This window comes from Miniopterus natalensis, chromosome X (genome assembly GCF_054644295.1).
Source record: "Miniopterus natalensis isolate mMinNat1 chromosome X, mMinNat1.hap1, whole genome shotgun sequence".
Classification (NCBI taxonomy): Eukaryota; Metazoa; Chordata; class Mammalia; order Chiroptera; family Miniopteridae; genus Miniopterus; species Miniopterus natalensis.
Genome location: NC_142103.1, coordinates 55,578,017 through 55,599,062, shown reverse-complemented (window position 1 = coordinate 55,599,062; position 21,046 = coordinate 55,578,017). Strand labels below are relative to the sequence as shown.

At 38.2% G+C, this 21,046-nt stretch overlaps 1 long non-coding RNA gene and 1 pseudogene across 1 annotated transcript; both read left to right on the top strand.

Moving 5' to 3' along the window:
• Positions 1 to 1,051: 1,051 nt before the first annotated feature.
• On the top strand, positions 1,052 to 19,738 carry LOC148090497 (uncharacterized). The gene is made up of 3 exons (XR_015716453.1): positions 1,052 to 1,174; positions 1,439 to 1,498; positions 18,232 to 19,738. It is a non-coding gene; the product is annotated as an uncharacterized LOC148090497 (long non-coding RNA).
• LOC107543036 (mitochondrial glutathione transporter SLC25A39 pseudogene) lies at positions 13,722 to 15,377 on the top strand (annotated as a pseudogene).
• Positions 19,739 to 21,046: the final 1,308 nt, after the last annotated feature.

Below are 21,046 nucleotides of genomic sequence, written 5' to 3'. Positions count from 1 at the left end.
CATTTCAAATATAGTCTGATTTGTAAATCATTTAATTTTAAAGAGCAGTTTTAAACTGTAACCATGCCCACTAACCTTTTTATCAGAAACCTTACAAAACTCTTCAAATAAGAATAAAAATGCTCAGTAATATTTTACTGTAATGTTTTAAAGGTTTTGCAAACTTTTCTTACTCCCTACAAAACATAGGCACTCCAAATGGAGAAACTCAACCTCTGTCCTCTGTTTACTGCAGTGCCACTTGTCTTGTTTATATTTGTCCCTCTAAATACAAGATTTCTCACTGACTATTTTTAACATGTTCTTCTCAGTGGAAATTCCGATATATGTTGGCTTCCTTTATTGAACCTGTAGATCTTGACCGACTACTGCAGGCCAGGCATTGTGCTAGGAGCTATGATAGGAAAATTTTTGGTGAGAAATCAGATTAGCTTGACATATTATACATATATTTAAAAAGTAACCCTGTAGAAAAGTATATGAAAATATAGATTAGATTCATAAACAGACTTCTGGCAGTATTAGTAATGTTTTCACAGTAATTCTGTGAATGGGCTCACAACATGGAGTACTTTGTACATATTTCATTTTGAAATGAATATATTAAAATCTCACATATGGGAGTGTGTATGTGTATGTATATATGAAGGAGGGAGAGAAAGAGATTTTATTATAATACTATAATAACTACCCAAAATATTGCTCTTTTTTTGGGAGTTTCTGTCAGTTAAATTGTTTTTTACTGATTACCAATAGATAAACAGAGGAGAAAATAATGGGATCTTACAAGTAAGCAGAAAAATATAGATACATCGAGTTTATAAAGTTCCTCAAGTCAGCCGACCAGTGTGGCTCAGAGGTTAAACATCAACCTATGATCCAGGAGATCGAGGTTCAATTCTTGGTCAGGGCACATGCCCAGGTTGCAGGCTCAATGCCCAGTAGGGGGCATGCAGGAGGCAGCTGATTAATGACTCTCTCATCATTGAAGTTTCTATGTCTCGCTCCCTCTCCCTTTCTCTCTCTGAAATTAATAAACTCATATTTTTTGAAAAGATCTTTTCAAAAAAAAGTTCTTCATGTCATCTTGTAACAAAGTTTTGATTCTTCCTTTTAGACCAGAAGATCAATTCAGAAGTTATTAGAATGGGAAAATAACAGATTATATCACAAGGTAAGAAGTTTAAGCAAAGAAATGCCCCATTTATATATTTATGTTAGTATTAATTTTTTTTAAAATGAGGATATTTTAAGCCACGAGAGAATGGATTAGAGAACTAATACTCATTTTTCAATGTATATTCTTTATGAGGTATTTTTAAATTCTATGTTGTGGAACTTGTACTTATTCATGGATTGTTTTCAGGGATTTATTCAAATATATAGGTGATATTTATTATAAATTGAATCAAATTCTTAACAAACTGTACTTTCTTAGCTTGCTTTACACTGGAAGTTGACTAAAAGAAAATGTGAAACTAGCAATATGATGGAATATGTAAGTATGCAGTTGTTTTCTAATTTAACTTTTTCGGATCCCATCTTAATTGTTACATTTTACTATATTTATCATTTGTCAAATCACCTTTCTATCTATTTTCTCCTCAGCCAGAACTTTTATCAGTTGGAACATAGAGGTTTTTTGTACCTTCTTTAGATGTGTAGCCAACATAAAATATCTTGAAAGGTAGCAATTATTCAGATCTTTTTAAAAAATCTCAGCTAGTGTGCTCAGGTGGAAATATTGCACAACTGTCCTGGTTGGTGTGGCTCAGTTGGTTGGGCATCCTCCAGTGCACCAAAAGGTTTCTAGTTTAATTACCCATCAAGGCACATGCCTGCATTGTGGGCTCAATTCCCAGTAGAAGGTGGGCAAGAGAGAGCTGATCAATGTTATGCTTTCACATCAGTGCTTTCTCTTTTCTCCCTTCCTCTTTCTCAAAAAATCAATAAACTCTTCTAAAAAAAGCAATGATTCCTGTAAAATAACTCACACAACATGATTGTGGCTGAGCCTCAGTTAGCCAACCTGAGAGGAGGGTCCTCCCATGAATGAGTCAACAACAATATAGACCTAATCAGAACAGGAGAGCCAAAGAACCCACAAAAGGAACACCCACAAAAGAGACATGCCTAGAGTATATAGCTCAGATGTATAAGGAAAGCACACCTCTGGGTCCCACTGGATATAAACTACAAAACCCCACCCCACAAGACTGGGAGACAGCACATATACCTAATAGACAGATACAAACACTAAGAGTTACTAAAATGAGGAGAAAAGAAACAACCTCCAAACTAAAGAAAAGGAAAAATTACCAGAAAAAGACCTTGATTGGGTGGAATTAAGCAAGTTATCAGAAATAGAGATCAGAGTAATGGTTATCAAGATGTTTAAGGAAACTACTGAGAACCACAAGAAACTTAATGGGAAGGTCCAGGAACTTAGTGAAATCTTCATCAGCATGAAAAAATATATAGATATGATAAATAAGAACCAGGCAGAAATGAAGAATACTATATCTAATATCAAGAGTATGCTAGAAGAAATTAACAGCAGGCTTACTGAAGCAGAGGATAGAATAAGTGAATTATAAGATAAGGTTAAAAAAAAACACTCAATTGGAATAGCAAAACCAGAAAACGCTTAAAAATCATGAGGACACTTTAAGGGAACTTTAGAACACCATGTAGTGAAACAACATTCGCATCACAGGGGTTCCAGAAGAAGAGGAAGGAGCAAGTGATAGAGAACCTAGTGGAAGAAATAATGACAGAAAACTTCCCTAAGCAGGTAAAGGAGAAAGCCACACAGGTTCAGGAAGCACAGAGGGTTCCAAACAAGAGGAACCCAAAGAGACCTACTCCAAAACACATCATAATTAAAATGACAAATGTTAAGGAAAAAGAGAGAATATTAACAGAGAGAAAAGGAATGACCTGCAAGGGAGACGCCATAAGGCTGACAGCAGATTTCTCAACAGAAACACTTCAGGCCAGAAGGGATTGGCATGAAGTTCTTAAAGTAATGAAAAGCAAGAACATGGAATCAAGATTCCTTTATCCAGCAAGGCTATCATTTAAAGTTGAAAGTGAAATAAAGAGCTTTCCAGACAAAAGGCTAAAGGAGTTCAGTACTATTAAATCTGCATTGCAAGAAATGCTAAAAGAACTGCTTTAAGAAGAAGGAATATTAAGAGAATGGTACATCAGCATAAACGTAAAACATGGCAATAAGTAAGTATATATCAATAATAACCTTAAATGTAAATGGGTTAAATGCTCCAATCAAAAGACATAGGGTACCTGAATGGATAAGAAAACAGGATCAAAATATATTATGTCTACAAGAGATCTGTTGAGAACAAAAGATTCATATAGGCTGAAAGTGAAGTAATGGAAAAAAATATTCCATACACATGGAAACAAACAAACAAAAAGCTGGAGAAGCAATACTTATTTTTAACAAAATAGACCTCAAAATAAAGACCACAACAAGAGAAAAAGAAGGTGACTACATAATACTGAAGGGATCATTCCAGCAGGAGGAAATAACCTCTATAAATATATATGCACCCAAAATAGGAGAACCTAAATATATAAAAAATTTCTTGGTGGACTTCAAGGGGAAGATTGACAGCAACACAGTCATAGTGGGGGAATTTAACACCCCATTATCATCATTGGACAGATCATTAAGACAAAAAGTCAACAGGGAAATAGAGACCTTAAATGACACACAAGTTCTAATGGATTTAATTGGCATTTACAGAACATTTCATCCCAAAACAGCAGAATACACATTCTGCTCAAGTACACATGGAACATTCTCAAAAACAGACCACAGGTTAAGGCACAAAGCAAGCCTCTACAAGTTGAAGAAGACTGAAATCATATCAAGCATCTTCTAGCATCACAGTGCCATGAAACTAGTGAATCACTATAAAATCACTATATTAACCACTATTTTAAAAAACCTCAAAAATATTCAAACACATGGAGGCTAAATAGCATGTTATTGAACAATGAAAGGGTTACCAATGAGGTCAGGGAAGAAGTCAAAAGCAGCCTCAAAAAAAAAATGAAAATGAAAAAACAACCCAAAATTTATGGTACACGGTGAAAGCAGTTCTCAGGTAAAAGTTCATAGCATTTCTAGCATATTTCCAGAAATAAGAAAAAGCTCTAATAAACCATCTAACACAACAACTAAAAGTATTAGAAAGGGAACAGCAATAAAAACTGCAAGGAAGTAGAAGGAAGAAAATAACAAAGACCAGAGGAGAAATTAATGACATAGAGACTAAAATAAGCAATACAAAATATGAATGAAACCAAGAGCTGGTTCTCTGAAAAGATAAGTAAGATTCATGAACCTTTAACCAGACTCACAGAAAAATGGAGAGGACCAAATAAATAAAATCAGAAATGAAAGAGGCGATATAACAAACCAACACAACAGAAATACAAAGGATCAACTATATGCCAACAGACTGAACAACCTGGGTGAAATTGACAAATTCGTAGACGCACACAACCTTCCAAAGCTAAATCAGGAAGAGGCAGAAAACCTGAATAGGCTGATAACAACTAATGAAATTGAAGCAGTAATCAAAAAACTCCCAGCAAACAAAAGTCCAGGACCAGATGGACTTACAGACGAGTTTCACCAAACATTAAAAGAAGAATTAACATGTATCCTGCTCAGGCTATTCCAGAAAATTCAAGCAGAGGGAAAACTCCAAAGCTTCTTATGAGGCTAGCATCATCCTAATTCCTAAACCAGATAAAGACACTACAAAGAAAAAAAATTAAAGGCCAATATTCCTGATGAGCATAGATGCTAAAATCCTCAATAAATTACTTGCAAATGGAATCTAGCAATACTTTAAAAAGATACACCACGACCAACTGGGATTTATTCCAGGGATGCCACACTGATATATTTGCAAATCAGTAAATGTGACACACCACATAAGCCAAATGAAGGATAAAAATCATATGATCATATCAATACATGCAAAAAAGAATTTGACAAAATCCAGCACCCATTTCTGATAAAAACACGCAACAAAGTGGAAATAGAGGGATCATACTTCAACATAATAAAGGCCATATGTGATACACCTACAGCCAAAATCATACTCATTGGTCAAAAACTAAAACCATTTCCCTTAAAAACAGGAATAAGACAGGGGTGTCAACTTTCACCATTCTTATTCAGCATAGTACTGGAATTCTTTGCCACAGCCTTCAGATAGAAAACATAAAAGGTATCCGAATTCTAAAGGATGAAGTAAAACTCTCATTATTTGCAGAGGACATGATATTGTACATAGAAATCTAAAGACTCCACCAAAGCACTACTAGACTTGATAATTGGATTTGGCAAAGTAGCTGGATGCAAAATTAACATCCTAAAATCAACTACATTATAATGAACTCAAAAAAGAGAAAAATTTTTTAAAATACCATTTAGCATTTACCATTGCAATTAAAAAAATAAGATACCTAGGAATAAACTTAACCAAAGATATAAGTGACCTGTACTGAAAAAACTACAGGACACTGAAAAAAGACATAGAGGAAGATATAAATGAGTGGAAGAATACACCATATTCATGGAATGGTAGAACTAATATCATTAAAATGTAAATACTACTCAAAGTAATTTTGGTTTCAATGCAATTCCTAGTAAAATACCAACACCATATTTCACAGAGTTAGAATAAATATTCCAAAAATTTATTTGGAACCAAAAAAGACCTTGAATAGCTCCACAAATCGTGAGAAAGAACAGAGTTGGAGGAATGACTTTACCGGATATCAAACTATACTACAAAGCCATTGTAATCAAAACAGCCTGGTATTGGTACAACCGCAGAAATATAGATCAGTGGAATGGAACAGAGACACCTGAAATAGACTCACATACTTATGGTGATTTAATATTTGACACAGGATGCAAGAGCATACAATGGAGTAAAGACAGTGCCTTCAATAAATGGTGTTGGGAAAATTGGACGGGTACATGCAAAAAAATTAAACTAGATCACCAATTTACTCCAAACACAAGAATAAATTCAAAATGGATAAAAGACTTAAATGTAAGTTGTGAAACTATAAAAATCCCAGAAGAAAACATGGGCAGTAAAGTCATGGACATCTCACGTAGTGGAATTTTCACCTATAGGTTTCCAAGGGGAAGAGAAACTAAAGAAAAAATAAACAAATGGGACTACTTCAAACTAAAAAGCTTTTGCACAGCAAAAGAAATCAGCCTCAAAATACAAAGAAACCTCATGGTATTTTAGAACATATTTGCCAAGGTTTTATCTGATAAGGGGCTAGTTTCCAAAGTGTACAAAGAACTCATACAATTGAAGAAGAGGAAGACAAACAATCCAGTTAAAAAATGGGCAAGTTACCTAAATAGACACTTCTCCAAAGAGGACATACGGATGGTCAAGAGACACATGAGAAAATACTCCACATCGCTAATCATCAGAGAGATGCAAATTAAAACCACAATGAGGTATCACTTCACACCTGTCAGAATGGCCAGCATCAACAAATCAGCAAATGACATATGCTGACAAGGATGTGGAGAAAGGGGAAACCTAGTACACTACTTGTGGGAATCCAGTCTGGCGCAGCCACTATGGAAAGCAGTATGGAGGTTCCTCAAAAAATTAAATATATAGATCGGAAGATGGCGGCACTGTGAGAAGCAGCAGAGCGCCCCTGTTCCCAGCCATGGACTCGATTTCCTCCTAAAATCCTATGTAACCAGCTTGAAAAAACCAGAGAAACATACCTAAGTGGACGGAGTGTGACTGGGGAGCACTGAAGAAACATCACAGAGTCTGGTAAGGGGGGGGGAGTAGGAAGAGGAGTCCCCCACTGAAGCCTGTGCTTGGCTCTGAGCACGGAGCCTTGGAGGCTGCAAAGCTCCTTCCCCTCAGGAGTATGGATGGCATCCAAAAGAGGGTATCTCACACCCGGCACAACAAGAGAGGAAAGAGCACCCCACGCACAGAACAGAGGGACCCAGGGGAGCGGTGAGTCCTGGAGGGGAAGGTGCCTTCCTAGGAAACAAAGCCTCTAATGGTGGGCGGTGCCTTCCTAGGAAAAAAAGCCTCTAGTGGTGGCTGCGACCAGCGTCTGGTGCTCGGGTGCCGACCATAGGAAAGGCTGTCGCAAGGTCTATGGCACCCAAGTGGTAAGGGACCAAAGGACTGCACTGAGCAACCGCACACAGGGACTCTCTGCCTCCCTGTGGGGCATTGTGTTGAGCCCCAGAAAGCGCTGAATCTGCATGCCGTGGGGGAGGGGAGGAGCCCTCCTGCCCTGAGCACCTGGTGCCGAGAGGCTGCGACCTGTGACCAGCCCTGAGGGGTGCTGCATTCGCACATGAAGCCATTCCAGCTTTCCTGAGACCAGAGATGCGGGAAGCTGCTTGGAGCTGACTTTGGGTCCCCTCCCGCTGGGTGCCTAGGAGCAAGGGCAGCGGGACCTTGCAGGGCAGACTTTCTGCCTGTGTGTTGCTTTGTGCCTTTGCAAGTTTGAACGCGGAACTGGTTCCCACCTTCCTGGCATGCACCGCATGGACAGACCAGCAGAGGCTGGGATTGGGGTCGGCACAGTAGATGGTCTGAGGGGCCGGCCTGGTGTGACCAGCCAACCAGAACTGAACAGGGAAGGGCGGAGCCTGCCGGCCCCTTCTGCAGCCGGGAGCATCGCCCCCAACAGGAAAGGGGCCGGTCCCGCTCACTGAAGCCCCAGAAATGTTGCAGGGCACAGTCCTGAGGGGAAAGGGAGAGCAGCTCACAGAGGACTTTACAAGAATAAGACTCTCGGGGACCATTGTTTGGGAACTGGAGGAAACACTGAAAACCCCTGCTAGGGCCTGAGCAGACAAAAGGCTCACCAGAATGTGTTCTAAGTCGAACCCACTGAGCCCAGGCTGCCAAAACGGCCCATACAGAAAAGGCAACTGGTTCAAATCAATCTGAAGCTGCAGCAGGACAGAACCTGGGGAACTAGAATCAGAGGACAGGCTAGGGACTGAAGAGCTGGCGGTGGAGAAGAGACTAACTCCCACAGAGTGATCACCTGACAGCGACACCTCTAAGGGGAGTGATTCCCTGGGCTACACTAGCCACCCTGCACCTTAAAGACTCTTCAGAAGACTCTGGAGTAAGACCAGGCAACTACAAGGTTGCAAAATAGCTGACAAGAGGAGGTGGTCCACAGCGAGCCTCAGATCAACCATCTACCTAAGGACACCAGAGCCAAACCTAAACTGCTCCTCACATTGGCTTATACACAAGTGCCTCCCAGGAGAACTGAAATCAGCTCACGAAACAGTGACCCTCAGACAACATGAATTACACAGAAAAAACTCACTTGATTGACTACCTTTTTTTCTGCTGTTTTTTTGTTTGGTTTGGTTTTGGGGTTTTTTTGGTTTTTCAGTTTTTTTGTTTGTTTTTTGTTTGTGGGTTTGTTTATTTTTCCTCTTTTTTCCTTAGCAAGAAGAGAAAGGGGAGAAAATTTGTTTTTTGTTCTTGAAATTTTAAAATAATTTTTTTAAAACATTTTTTAACTAAATTTGTTTTTCTTTTTTTTATAAAAGAATTTTGTCTTGCCTAGCTTGTTTTTAGTTTTGGTTTGGTTATTTGCTTTATTTTGTTCTATCCTTGCTTCTAATATCAAGACTTTCTTGATATCCCTGCTTAATGACTGGGACTTTATCATTATAACCAAGTTTACTGCTTTCCTCTATAGATTCCCCCCAATCTCTTACCAGACTCCCTCCCTGCCTGGGATTTATCTCTCTCCCTCCTCTCAATCCATTGGCATAATGTTTTCCCTCTTTTTCTTTTTTCTTTTTCTACTTTTCTTTCATTCTTTCATTATGCTCCCTTCTGTAGTCCTGTTCGATTGTTAGTTGCTCTTATTCTTGTTATTGTATTTTTGATTTCTCATTTTCAACTATTATCCTATTCCTATTCTCTCCCTTAATTTTTTGCTGGCCCTTTTTTCAGAATCTTTTCTCTGCTGTTATCTCCCAGTAGCTTCTCTATCTTTTACATTTTAGTTTATTATTATTTTCCAAATTTTCCCCAGTATTAACAATAATATACTTCCCTCTCTCTCTAAGCATTACTTTTCTTTCTCTCTTTCTTTTTTTATAAGCATTTTTTTTCATGTGTGTGTGTGTGTGTTCTCCCTTCACTCTCCCAGTACTATTTTCACGTGGGTTGTTTTCATTGTGACTGTCAAGATATTTTGTAACATACCTCTTGTTTCTGGAAATTTAGCTGTGTATTGTCCTGCCTTGCCAGCACCCGTACAACAGCTTACACATCTAGGTTGGGGCTGATACACAGTTAGCCAACCTGAGAGGAGGGTCCTCCCAAGGACTGATCAACAACAATCTAGACCCAACCACAACAGGAGAACATAAAGAACCCACAAAAGGGGCACCCACAAGAGGGACATGCCTAGAGCAAAGAGCTCAGAGGTGTAAGGAAAACACACCTCTGGGCTCCACTGGACCCACAAGACAAAATCCCATCCCACAAGACTGGAGGTCAGCAAATATATCTAATATATAGATACAAACAGTAAGACCTACCAAAATGGGGAGACAAAGAAACAACCCCCAAATCAAAAAAAAGGAAACATCGCCAGAAAAAGACTTTGATGAGATGGAGTTAAGCAAGTTATCAGAAATAGAGTTCAGAGTATGGATGATGAAGATGTTCAAGGAACTTAAGAATACACTACATCTAAGATGGAGGACCTTAGTGAAAACATGAAAAAAGAGATACATACCATAAATAAAACTCAGAAAGAGATAAAGAATGCTGTATCTGATATCAAGAATGCACTGGAAGGAATTAAAAGGAGGCTCAATGAAGCAGAGGATAGAATAAGTGACTTAGAAGACAAGGTAGAAAAAATCACACAATCAGAGCAGCAAAATGATAAAACACTTCAAAAGCATGAAGACAGTCTAAGGGAGATTTGGGACAACATGGAGCAAAACAAATTCGCATTATAGGAGAACCAGAAGGGGAGGAAAGAGAGCAAGGGGTAGAGAACGAGTTGGAGAAAATAATTATAGAAAACTTCCCTAAGCTGGCGAAGGAGAAAGCCACAAAAGTTCAGGAAGCACAGAGGGTTCCAAACAAGAAGGACCCAAAGAGACCTACTCCAAGACACATCATAATTAAATGGCAAATGGCAAGGACAAAGAGAAAATATTAAGGGCTGCAAGAGAGAGACAAGCAGTGACCTACAAGGGACCCCTCATAAGGCTGACAGCTGGTTTCTCAACAGAGACTCTTCCAGGCAGAAGGGAGTGGCATGAAGTGCTGCAAGTAATGAAAAGCAAGAACATGCAACCAAGATTGCTTTATCCAGCAAGGCTATTATTTAAATTTGAAGGTGAATTAAAAAGCTTCCCAGACAAAAGACTAAAGGACTTCAGTACCACTAAACCAGCATTGCAAGAAATGCTAAAAAGACTGCTTAAAGAAAAAGAAGGAATAGTGAGAGAAAGGTACATCAGCATAAAGGGGGAAAATGGCATTAAATAAGTTGATTTCAATAGTAACCTTAAATGTAAACGCAATAAACGGTCCAATCAAAAGATGAAGGGTAGCTGAATGGATAAGAAAACAGGACCCAAATATATGCTGTCTACAAGAGATGCACCTGAGAGCAAAAGATTCACACAGGCTAAAAGTGAAGGGATGGAGTAAAATATTCCATGCCAATGGAAAGGAAAAGAAAGCTGGAGTAGCAATTCTTATTTCTGACAAAATAGACTTCAAAATAAAGACCATAACAAGACACAAGGAAGGTCACTACATATTACTAAAGGGATCAATCCAACAGGAGGAAATAACCCTTATAAACATTTCTGCACCCAATACAGGAGCACCTAAATATATAAAAAATTTTGGGGGGAGGGACTTTAAAGGGGAGATTCACAACAACACAATCATAGTGGGGGACTTTAACACACCACTGTCAGCACTGGACAGATCATCAAGACAAAAAATCAACAGGGAAACTCAGACCTTAAATGAATCACTATACCTAATGGATTTAATTGACATTTACAGCACATTTCACCCCAAAGCAGCAGAATACACATTCTTCTCAAGTGCACATGGAACATTCTCAAAAATAGACCACCTGTTAGGGCACAAGGCAAGTCTCTACAAATATAAGAAGATTGAAATCATATCAAGCATCTTCTCGGATCACAATGCCATGAAACTAGAAATCAACCACTCTAAAAAAACTCAAAAATATTCAAGCACATGGAGGCTAAATAGCATGTTATTAAACAATGAATGGGTTACCAATGAGATCAAGGAAGAAATCAAACACTTCATGAAAAGTAACGAAAATGAACAGACAACAACCCAAAACCTATGGGACATGGCAACAATAGTCCTGAGAGGAAAATTCATAGCATTACAGGCCTATCCCAAGAAACAAGAAAAAGACCTAATGAACCATCTAACACAACAACTAGAACGAGAACAGCAAGAAAATCCCTGAGGAAGTAGAAGGAAGGAAACAATAAAAATCAGAGCAGAGATTAATGACATAGAGACTAAAAAAAAAAATACAAAAAAATCAATGAAACCAACAGCTGGTTCTTTGAAAAGATAAATAAGATTAGTGCTCCTTTAGCCAGACTCACTAAGAAACAGAGACACAGTACCCAAATAAATACAATCAGAAATGAAAGAGGTGATATAACAACTGATCCAACAGAAATACAAAGGATTGTAAGAAAATATTATGAGCAACTATATGCCAACAAATGGGACAACATGGGGGAAATGGACAAATTCCTAGAAGCATACAATCTTCCAAAGCTGAAATAAGAAGAGGCAGGAAACCTGAATAGGCTGATAACAACTAATGAAATTGAAGCAGTAATCAAAAACCTCCCAGCAAACAAAAGTCCTGGACCAGATGGATTTACAGGCGAGTCTTACCAAACATTCAAAGAAAAATTAACACCTATTCTATTCCAGAAAATTCAAGAGGAGGGAAAACTCCCAAACTCTTTTTATGAGGCCAGCATCATACTAATCCCAAAACCAGATAAAGATACTATAAAGAAAGAAAATTACAGGCCAATATCCTTGATGAACATAGATGCTAAAATCCTCACTAAAATACTAGGAAACCAGATCCAGCAATACATTAAAATGATCATACATCATGACCAAATGGGATTTATTCCAGGGATGCAAGACTAGTACAACATCCCGAAATCAATCAATGAGATACATCACATAAACAAAATGAAGGACAAAAATCATATGATCATATCAATAGATGCAGAAAAATCATTTGACAAAATCCAGCACCCGTTACTTATAAAAACTCTCAGCAAAGTGGGAAAAGAGGGATCATACCTCAACATAATAAAGGCCATATATGACAGACCTATAGCCACCATCATACTCAATGGGCAAAAACTAAAACCATTTCCATTAAAAACAGGAACAAGACAGGGATGTCCACTTTCACCACTCTTATTCAACATAGTACTGGAAGTCCTCACCATAGCCATCAGCAAGGAAGAAAACATAAAAGGTATCCAAATTGGAAAGGAGGAAGTAAAAATGTCATTATTTGCAGATGACATGATACTGTACATAGAAAACCCTAAAGACTCCATCAAAGTACTACTAGATTTGATAAATGAATTTGGCAAGATAGCTGGATACAAAATCAACATCCAGAAATCAATGGCATTCTTATACACCAACAATGAACTTTCAGAGAGAGAAACAAAAAAAGCAATACCATTTACCATTGCAATTAAAAAGAATAAGATACCTAGGAATAAACTTAACCAAGGATGTAAAAGACCTGTACTCAGAAAACTACATGACACTGAAAAAAGAAATAGAGGAAGATTTAAACAAGTGGAAGAATATACCATGCTCATGGATTGGAAGAATTAATATCATTAAAATGTCTATACTACCCAAACCAATTTATAACTTTAATGCAATTCCTATGAAAATACCAACAGCATATTTCACAGACCTAGAACAAACATTTTGAAAATTTATATGGAACCAAAAAAGACACCAAATAGCTGCAGCCATCTTGAGAAAAAAGAACAGAGTGGGAGGGATCACATTACCAGACTTCAAACTGTATTACAAAGCCACTGTAATCAAAACGGCCTGGTATTGGTGCAACAACAGGCATATAGATCAATGGAACAGAACAGAGACTCCAGAAACAGACCCATGCCATATGGTCAGTTAATATTTGACAAAGGAGGTAAGAGTATCCAATGGAGTAAGGACAGTCTCTTCAATAAGCGGTGCTGGGAAAATTGGACAGCTACATACAAAAGAATGAAACTAGACCAATTTTCACCATACACAAAAATAAACTCAAAATGGATAAAAGATTTAAATGTAAGTCACTAAACCATAAAAATCCTGGAAGAAAACATAGGCAGTAAAGTCACAGACATCCCACGTAGTGGACTTTTCACTGATATGAACATCTCCTAGGTCAAGAGAAACAAAAGAAAAAATAAACATATGAGACTGCATCAAACTAAAAAGCTTCTGCACAGCAAAAGAAAACAGCCTCAGAATACAAAGGAACCCCACTGTCTGGGAAAACATATTTGCCAAGGATGTATCTGATAAGGGGCTAATTTCCAAAGTGTACAAAGAACTCATAGTACTCAGCAAGAGGAAGACAAACAACCCAATTAAGAAATGGGCAAAGGGTCAGCCTTGGAGCAAGGCAAACGCACTTTCCTGCACCAGTCGTGGACCGCTGTGGGGCGGCCTGACCCCAGGCGCTGAGGCGGCTCACATACCATCCTAGAGCCAGAATTGGAGCTACAAGATGGCTGATCAGGATCCTGGGGGCATTAGTCCCCTCCAACAAATGGTGACCTCAGATGCTGGGGCTGTAGTCACCTCCCTCTTCACGACCCCCTTGGATGTGGTGAAGGTCCGCCTGAAGTCTCAGCGCCCCTCATTGACCAGCAAGCTGATGCCTCCCTCCAGACTCTGGAGCTTCTCTTACGCCAAAATTGCCCTCCTCTCTCCGACCCACAGGGAAGTGTCTCCTGTACTGCAATGGTGTCCTGGAGCCCCTGTACCTGTGCCCAAATGGTGCCGGCTGTGCCACCTGGTTTCAGGATCCCACTAGCTTCACTGGCACCATGGATGCATTTGTGAAGATTGTGAGACACCAGGGCACCAGGACCCTGTGTAGTGGCCTCCCAGCCACCCTGGTGATGACTGTGCCAGCAGCTGCCATCTACTTAACGGCCTATGACCAACTCAAAGCCTTCCTGTGTGGCCGAGCCCTGACCTCTGACTTCTATGCACCCATGGTGGCTGGTGCACTGGCCCACTTGGGCACCGTGACTGTTTTCAACCCCCTAGAGCTGGTATGGACAAAGCTGCAGGCTCTGCATGTGTCATACCAGGAGTTGGGTGCCTGTGTCCAAGCTACCGTAGCTCAGGGCGGCTGGCGCTCACTGTGGCTGAGCTGGGGCCCTACTACTCTTCGGGATGTACCCTTTTCAGCTCTGTATTGGTTAAACTATGAGCTAGTGAAGAGCTGGCTGAGTGGGCTCAAGCCAAAGGACCAGACATCAGTGGGCATCAGCTTTGTGGCTGGAGGCATCTCAGGGACGGTGGCTGCCATCCTGACTCTACCCTTTGATGTGGTGAAGACTCAGCGCCAGGTTGCCCTGGGAGCGGTGGAGGCTGTGAAAGTGTCGCCCCTGCACGCTGATGCCACCTGGATGCTGCTGCAGAAGATTCCCGCGAGTCTGGCACCAGGGGACTCTTTGCAGGCTCCCTCCCACGGATCATCAAGGCCACCCCCTCCTGTGCCATCATGATCAGCACCTATGAGTTGGGTAAAAGCTTCTTTCAGAGGCTCAACCAGGAACAGCTTCTGGGCCAGTGAGAGGAGCGAGGGGATGAGGGCCCCACCTCTTCCTTGGATGGGGTGGGATAGGAGGAGACTGAGCCAAGTGCCTTGTCCTCAGGGTAGGGGCCTAATTTTTCTTCCCTCTTAGCTCTGAGCCCAGGGGTACCAGCCCACCCAGGCCCCTCAGACAGCTTTTTTCCTGCTCATCCTCATCTGAAGCCCCAAGGATCATTACTTTTCCACCCAGCCCCCCAAGTTCAAGACCAAATCTGTTAACTCCTTCCCCTGCCTTCTCACCCATTTCCCTGTGTGTGTATGTGGTAGCTGAGCCTGCCTCCAAGGGCCACAAAACCCTGGGCCTGGCTAGTCTGAACCCACTGCTGTTAATTCATTGAGTGTAAAGATGATGAATTTCTAAAAAAAAATAAAAGAAAGAAAGAAAAAGAAAAAGAAATGGGCAAAGGTCTTAAGTAGACACTTCTCCAAACAGGACATACGGATGGCCAAGAGACACATGAGAAAATGCTCAACGTCAACGTCGATAATCATCAGAGAGATGCAAATTAAAACCACAATGAGGTATCACTTCACACCTGTCAGAATGGCTGCCATCAACAAATCAACAAATGACATGTGCTGGCGAGGGTGTGGAGAAAGGGGAACCCTAGTACACTGCTGGTCGGAATGGAGACTGGTGCAACCACTATGGAAAACAGTATGGAGAGTCCTCAAAAAATTAAAAATGGAGCTGCTGTTTTACTCAGTGATTCCACTCCTAGGAATGTATTCTAAGAATCCTGAAACATTCATCAGAAAGAATATATGTACCCCAATGTTCATAGCAGCACAGTTTACAATAGCTAAGATCTGGAAACAGCTCAAGTGCCCATCAGTAGATGAGTGGATAAAAAAGCTGTAGGACATTTACACCATAGAATACTACGCAGCTGTAAAGAAGAATCTTGTACCCTTTGGGTCAGTATGGATGGACCTGGAGAATATTATTCTAAGTGAAATAAGCCATGCAGCAAAAGACAAGTATCACATGATCTCGCTTATACATGGAATCTAAAGAACTTAAACAATGAACAGAATAGATTCAATGACATGGAAGCATAGATGAGACTGACGAATGTCAGGGATGGTGGAGTGCGGGTGGGTGGAGGGGGAGAGAGTAACCAAAGAATTTATATGCATATATGCTCAACCCAAGGACACGGACAATGGTGGAGAGAGGGACTGGGGAGGGGGAAGGGACAGGGTGGAACAGGTCATTGGGGAGAAAAAGGGACATCTGTAATATTTTAATCAAAAATAAAATTAAAAAAAAATTAAATATAGAACTGTCTTTTGACCCAGTGATCCCACTTCTAGGAATATATCCTAAGAATCCTGAAACACTAATCTGAAGGAATATATATGTCCCTAAGTTTATAGCAGCACTATTTACACTAGCTAAGATCTGGAAACAGCCCAAGTGCCCATCATTAAATGAGTGGATAAAAAAATCTGTGGGACATATACACCACAGAATTCTATGTAGCTGTAAAGAAGAAGGATCTCTTACCCTTTGGGACAGTATGGCTAGATCTAGGAAATATTGCGCTAAGTGAAATAAGCCGGGCAGAGAAAGACAAATATCCCATTAACTCACTTACACGTGGAATCTAAAGAACATAATAAACTGGATAAACAGAAATGATTTAATGACATGGAACGTTGGAACAGACTCATGAATCTTATAGGGAAGGTGGAGCGGGTGGGTGGGAAGAGATTAACCAAAGAATCTATATGCATATTTGCATAACCCATGGACACAGACAATAGTGTGGTGGAGGCCTGGGGCAGGGAGTGGATGCAGGATGGAAGGGGTCAATAGGGAAAAAAGAAAACATCTGTAATATTTTGAACAATAAAAAAAATAAATTTTAAAAAAGCAATGATTAAGTTTAAAAAAAAGAAAGAAAATATTGCACAACTTTAATCTTTTAACATAGGTGCAGTCCACTACATATGGTGATGGGCACAGCTGTAATCTTGTCAAAACTTGATTAATATAGGAACTGTGTTCTGAATTCTGGATTCCTTTGCTTGGCTTTTTTTTTTTCTTAGCTGACATTTAACTTTCAGTGAAGAAACTGTAGTTTCTATATTTTTTGAACTATGCAATCTTAATCATAAACATATATTCACATATGGCCAATGTAATAAGTTCAGCATCATTAACAAAGAAAGAATATGAAATTTATCCAAGCTTCAAGTTGCTGATGTGCAGTATATATTTTTAATAATAAACATTTCATTTCCTAAAGAAGGATTATTATGGGATCTTTCTCCACTTTGAATTGTTTTGGGGGGTGAAATATACAAACAACCACAAATCTAAAATCTACTATTATAAATTTATGTATTAAATTTATATATGTTTGTAAGTATCTTAGGTTTTCATTGTTATATTTTCAACCCTTTTTTTTTTTTTTTTTAGTAATGAGACTGCTTCTGTCCCAATTTATTTATTTTTTATCCTCACCCAAGGATATTTTTTCCATTGCTTTTTAGAGAGAGAGAGAGAGAGAGAGAGAAACATCGAAATGCAAGAGATGCATCCATTGGTTATCTCCCGCACTCGCCCCAACTGGGGCCAGGGATTGAGCCTGCAACCAAGGTACATGCCCTTGACCAGAATCAAACTGGAGACCCTTCAGTCCGAGGGCTGATGCTGTAACCACTGAGCCAAACCAGCTAGGGGATATTTTCAAACCTTTAATTAAAATGTTTTAATCAATTCATTTGGACACTTTATTATTTTTTACAAACAACTTGTAAAATATAGTAAATACTCAACCAAATAGCAGCTTTAATTGAAAAATATATAGATGTAATATAGATAAAGGTATTTTTCTATCTGTATAGCACAATTTTAACCCCACTTTGCTAAAAGGGGGGTGGGGAGAGGGAAAGGTGTGGAAAAACATAATAATGTAATAGTGTTTATTTTTCTGCACCTAAACAGTTAATTTTAAATCAAGTAATAAAAACTATTAGCTACAGTAAGTACTTATATTTGCCAGTTTGATTTAATTTCCAATCTAACAAAAATGTGTGGTAAGTTCTTTTTATAACTGTTTTATGTATTTCACTTTATAGTACATGAAAAATATAGTCTTGTGAAAAATGAGTATAGGCTTCCTTGGATATATGTAAGTCATAGTAAATGAAAATTATTATGTCAATATATTCTTGTTTGTTTTTATTTTGCAGGTAATACTAATAGAATTCTTACCAAAATACCCCATATTCCGACCTGACTGAGGAATTTTATTCAGTCACTTCTGTGTTACCTGTCATTTCCTACCCTTAGTGCCTTGTAGATGATTTTGGAATGAATATGGTCTCCTTTGCTGTGTTCAACTTATTCTTTATAATGGTAGAATAGTCTCCTCACTCTTTCATTTGTGTTGGTTTAAGAAAATTTGCACATCTTTTTTTTTGTTGTTAAATGAAGCTTGTGTTTTGCACTCTCAATTTTTTAAATAAATACACACACGTGTGTGTATATGTATAGTGGCCATTAAAGATAAAACATTAATGCTGGTGTTTAAAAAAACAGCAACAACTTGTTCTGAGCATGCTGCCTTATAATTTTCATACTTGCTGTTTCTAATATGCATCATTTTTCTAGGCTACTTTAATGCTCTGTAATCCCTTATTGAAGAGACATAAGTAAGCTTTTGGTAGCTTTTAGAAATAGTTTTACTCTTTCCTGCTTTTAAAGGACATGCAGTTAATACCACTGGTTTTGTGCTGCACTTAGCTAAATTATCACTTATGTTAGTGGGTAAAATATTTAAACTCCTGAAGACTTGTAAATATTGTCTCTTGCATAATATAAAATGTGGTATGCCATGGTTTACAGAATTTAATATTACTCTTACTGTATTGCCAACAATTCTGCATAGATTTTAATATGAATGAAGTTTGTAAGATTACTTTTGAATGTACAGACTATTAACATGCTGTTGTATGGCAAAGCCATAATGAGTATGTTAAAAATTTCAGCTGTATAACAGGGTTGCCCTTTGTAAAGAGTTGATTAAAATTGAAATCATTACCTGAGATATTCTGCATTGCACCTGAAACTGAGAACCTGATTTTTTTCCATTTAATTTAGTTATTCTCATTTTGTCCTCCATTCCATCCCCTAAAGAATTCATTTGACATCTAACGCATTTCACAGCCTCACTGTTCTCATTTATTTCCCTTAATGTTTCATTTCCCTCATTTGAAAATACACACAATTATGACTTGTAAGGAGTGTTTCAAGATTTCAAATGGCTTAGATGGTGTCTAGAACTCCCTTCTGGAGTTCTTATATTCTACTTTGGGAAAGAGAGCTAATTGAAAAGCTGTATCTAAAGAATATGTAGTGGCTGAATCATAACTGATAAAATATTCTTAATCTTATTTTTGAGGATCTGGTTTTCTACATTTAGACATTATTAATAAGGAAAGACAAGTATTTAGATAAAAATATTTTACTTTATAAATTCACCCCATATGTAGCCTTTTCATTGGTATGTGCATATATCTATTTCTCTTCACAATTAAGATAAATGAGAGCACCACACTCTAATTCTTCTAGAATTTGAATTTTTAACATAATAAAAAAAGCTATGTATTGTGTTAATTCACCCACAAATGTATGCCTATATATATGCATTATTTGTAATTTTTTGTGCTAAAAATAAAATTACCTGGGACTGAATAATATTTTATTTATCACCTTACTTTTATTGCTTTTAGTGAAGTTTTTTAGGCAAACATTTATCCCAGAGAAGAGAACAATCATTTCTTCATACAAGGTCAACCCTTTTAAAGCCACTTTTAAAATGTATGCCTGCTTTGACATCCACAGTCTTAAACCAGTGATAGAAGAGGGGAAAAAGAAATCCTATTTGATATGTGACTATAATTTTTGCACACTTTTTCACCTCCCTCTGTAGAGCCCCATTAACATGCCACCCATCCACCCAGAATCTAACTTTTCATATGTTGTCTGTGTCTGCAAATATCATTTGTTTGTCTGCTTCACAACTGAAGGTGTATTTTTGTAGAAAGGGTGGAAACCTCTGAAAACACATACCAGATGTCTTGTTTTATAGCTTAGGTCAGGGAAAAATTGTATCTGTGATTTATGTTCCAGCTAATATCAGGTTTATGCTTCAAACTGTGAGTTTAATATCAAAATTGATTTGCAGAATAATAAAAAATTTATAATTATCACTGATAGAGTAATTACTTGTAAATGTCAGCCCATAAAAATCTCAATTTTTCTGTAAACTTAGAATTTAGCCATGTGATGGTCATAGTAACTTTTTCTGCCATGTATAAATCACACTTGGTTTTACTCAAAGAACAGCAGAAATTAGTGAATTGTTTCCATGATGTAAATATTGAGACAGGAATAGAATGCATAGGAGGTGACAGAGTATAATTCAAGTTACAGTAGTATTTGTTATAAAAACCATTTGCCAATATGTATAAACTTAATTTTAAAACTTACTGTAATCGCTCTTAAATGTATTATTTTATTGATCATTATGCTGGTTAACTCAACTTATTTTCTTGAACTATTCAAAAAATACCTAGTGTTCTTTTTCACTTTCTTATATGACTGCTTTTTCAAACTTTTTGCATTCAGATGGGCCTGGTTTGCATTTGGAGATTTTAGAGTGCTTTGGGGGAGGGGTTGTTTTCTTTTCAATGAAATTAGCAACAGTGAATGCTGAAATGACAGAACACACTGTGATCATTAATTCCTCCCCCACCAAACTTTTTTCTTTTATCCTCAAGATAGAATGTACTCATATATTTTCATCAAGTTAATAAAATATTTTTGTGAAAGTTGTATTTTAATTGAAGAAAGTAATTTTTAATTTCTTTGCTGCATAATATTCCTTTATGAAACCTGCTGTGGTTGTTTCCACAGGAAATAACATGTATTTGCCAAAGTATATAAATCTCACAAAGCTTTAAGGTTACAAGTTAAAATTTGTTCTTCTCTAACTTCCCCATA